Source organism: Ruditapes philippinarum, unplaced genomic scaffold, assembly GCF_026571515.1.
Source record: "Ruditapes philippinarum isolate M1 unplaced genomic scaffold, ASM2657151v2 ctg84_1_1_1_1, whole genome shotgun sequence".
In the NCBI taxonomy this organism is placed as follows: domain Eukaryota; kingdom Metazoa; phylum Mollusca; class Bivalvia; order Venerida; family Veneridae; genus Ruditapes; species Ruditapes philippinarum.
The window spans coordinates 40,072-43,918 of record NW_026865113.1 but is presented as its reverse complement, the minus strand read 5'-3'; positions in this window follow the sequence as shown (position 1 = coordinate 43,918).

The following is a 3,847-nucleotide window of genomic DNA, read 5'->3' as shown; positions in this document are numbered from 1 at the left end:
TTTATGTCGTTGTTACTATTTTCGGCTATTTAATCTATGGCGGCCATTTCGGTTATAAACTCAATATTCGTTTTGTGTTAAGTTATGCAGTAGAACAAAGGCCAATCAGAGAGAGGTCTTGTTACACATGATCAAATTAAGCCAATCAGGGCACGGCTACTCCATAACAAAGAAAACTCAAAAATCGTCTTTCTCTTTTGGAGAAAAAAATACTAGCTTCTTACATCATTATCGCTTGGATTCATATGGTAAATCTTTCATGTTCAATCATGTTTTAATTGAATTGCTTCAGATCACTGCATCACGGATGCACACTAGAACTCCGCAAGTCGGATGTGTCGCCTTGTGAACAATATAGTTTAGCAGAAATTGCCAGGACAAAAATGAAATTTGAAAATCAACAAAGGGCAATAACTAAAAAAAATAAGAAATGCAGAGCAGCAGTTTCTGTGCAATGCACTTCTTATCAATAAGATCTATCATCTAATTAAGTTTCAAGTCTAAAGCTTTTATAATTTATGAGAAATGGCCTGGACAAAAATAAAGTATGAAAATTAACAAAGGGCAATAACTCAAAAAATAAGAAATGCAGAGTACCAGTTCTTGTGCACTGCACCTCTTCTTAATGAGATATATCATCCTATGAAGTTTCAAGTCCATAGATTTTATACTTTAGGAGAAATGGCCTAGACAAAAATAAAGTATGAAAATTAACAAAGGGAAATAACTCAATAAAAAAGAGGTGCATAGTACCGGTTCTTGTGCACTGCACTTTGGGTCATTATAAGAAGCATGCATACCAAGTTTGAAGTCAATCCGACTTATAATGACTGACTTATGCTCCGGACAAGCTTAAGGGGACGCCGACGCAGACAACGACAACGACACCGACGACGACAACGACACCGACGACAAAAGTAACCCCTATATGTCGCCTTTGTCAAGGCGACACAATAAAAACTGTAATTTCGCTAATTTGTGACTGTGAACAACGAGCTGTGTCAATACAATTGCGGTCTCAATACAGATCATAGGCTATTCCTTGGTGACTCGTTTGAAAAGGTTCATACGTACAAATTCAAGTTTTAAATTTAATTTAATATATAAATATATATATATGATAATATTTAAATATATTATTAAATCCGTTGGTTAAATATTCAGGCTTCCCAGAAGCTTGCTTAAGGACATTACGACAGAACTTATCAGACATTACAGATTTTAACCCCGACATTGTAGTTTTTGTCGTAGATACGAATGACCCTGAGGCAGACCCAATGCCAGAAACAACCTCAATATTAGACCTCATAGACAGTTTGTTTTTTCATCATTAAAATATATGTATATGTTTTCTTTCCTACCTTCAGATAGTAAGCAAGACTACAGGATATTTATTGAGTAATTACGATATACATGTTGTGTTGCTTCATATAAACTAAAAGGTGACGTTGTTGATAATTAATTTACGGTAATAATGTTTTATATATTTGTTTCTATTTTCTGTGTGTTTTGGACAAACTAAAAGAAAATACTATTCATTTTCGACCATTCGCATATGACAATTTGTGCAAATCCTATTTTGTCTAGGTGTATGTAAGTATCGACCAGTTTCTATTTTTAACATGTTGTGATAAGGTTCTTAGACTGCATAAGGTTATTCTAAATTTGGCTTATAAAAGTTCATTTAAATATGTTTCTACCACGAAATGATGTTTAAATAGACTATAAGAACTCAGTTTAGGCGTGTTTTGGTTTTTCAACATTTCTCTAACGTTATATTCCCAGTTATTTCCATATAGTATAGATTATTTTCAGTATGAGTTCGAAACATATTGACCATTAATTAACCTTATCATATGGTTATTGGGTGATTTCATTTACTAAATATAGAAAGGTTAACGTAAGAACATTTTTATATACTGTATTAAAACTCCGCTTATAACGAACTCACTGGGACATTCAAAACCTGTTCTTTATATCCGGAGTCCTTTAAGCATATAGCGAATTAGTTCCTTGTATCAGGAGTTTTTATAGCGAACAGATTTACATATAACGAACTGATTGTTTACCATTGTCCGCCATTTTTGAAGAGCATTTGATTAAGAAATAGAAATATTAGTCATTTATTTATATTTTAGACACAATACCCGAGAGCGTACTTTTTGGAATTTGAAAATCATTGCTATTTCAGTTTTAGTTTTACTCCCTATCTCAATTTCACATAAAATATAATATTTTGTTTCTAAACTCTTTTCGTTTTCTTTCCATGATTGAGAATAAACAAGATTTTCGATTTTTCCTTCCTTTTATATTGAATATCTTCTATTATAATTTAAGGGTGACTTTTACTTATGTAAGATATAGATTTCTTTTCATTTAAATCAAGCGTACTTTGCAGTTTGCAATGGCATTATGTTGAAAACCGATTATAGATTATTATAATTATTTTACTCGAGCAAACTATTGAAGAAAATAAATAAATAACCGTTTTATTTTGGTGAAAAGAGCTCATGCTAAAAATATCCTAAATAGCAAACTATACAAATTCATTTGAATAGATGTATTGAAGTACATACAATGATAAACGGTACATTCGCCCGAATTTTAATCCGTGCGAATGAAAACGAAAGTTGAAAATGCGGGATCTATTTACGGATAGCCAATATTTTGGAGTTCGTTATAAAAGTGTAATTTTCTGTACTATTAACTAAATTGGGACTAAGAAATGAGTTCCTTATAAGCGATAATCCCTTATAACCGTGTTCGCTATAACCATATGTTTTATATTAAATAAAGAAGGGCAAAATTCGGGCCAAAATAAATTGTTCCCTATAACCGGAAGTTCGCTATAACCGTGTTCGCTATAAGTGAAGTTTACTGTAATACTTAATATGGAAAGAAGGAATAAAAAATTGTAATGGAATTCCAAAAACGACAGCTTACGGCTTACCGTTCACTGCCTGCTGCATGCTTATTGATACTGCCTAGATTGTATTTTTAAATGGTTCTACGTGCATCATTGCACATATAATTAATCAAATATATGTTAATTAACTTAAAAATAGATTATACAAAAAACTGTACTCAAGTATCGTCCCACATTGACTTTGTTTGAAATATCCTATCTTTAAACACACTGTAATCTAATACCAAAAAAATATTAATCTCTGATTTAACACGATATTTTTACAATTTTAAGTAGTATTGTAGCGAAAAGTCAAAGTATGCAAAGGAGTTACACTATTGCTATTTGTTAAAAAATGGGAACAACGATCGATAAGGCAAAGGCGACCTTCACAGAACACAGCACCCGAAACAATCCAGCCACACCAGCAAGGCACCCTAAAGGCACATGTTGACATTTTGAATTTCCACGCATAAAATTAGATAAAATTTGTATCGAGTTTGCAAAAGGCGTTGCATTCCGTGTGTTTATTAATATATAGATGGGTATATTTGTCGTTATTTCTTAATTATGTGCTTATATATTTCAATTTTGGATAGGATGTCAAGCTCCTGTGATCCGACGAACAAGAAAACAATTTGGTGTGGTCTTATAATACGTTAAACTTAGGCCATATGGCGCCGAAACAAGAACGATGGTTTTGGCTTTTTTTTCTAGTTTTCTTGCAAGTAACCGTTCAGGCCCCTAGCACCAGCTTAAGCAGTGTTTAACATTTAAACATGAAAATGGTAAAATTTTAACAAATTAAAAAAAGCAGCCAAAACCATATGTATGTAAGCTTTAAAATGTGTTGAATGAAATCTCTGATGTTATATCTGTGATACCTAAATCACAAGTAAAATATTGTCTTACGTCTCTTATAAAACAGAAATAAATACGTAC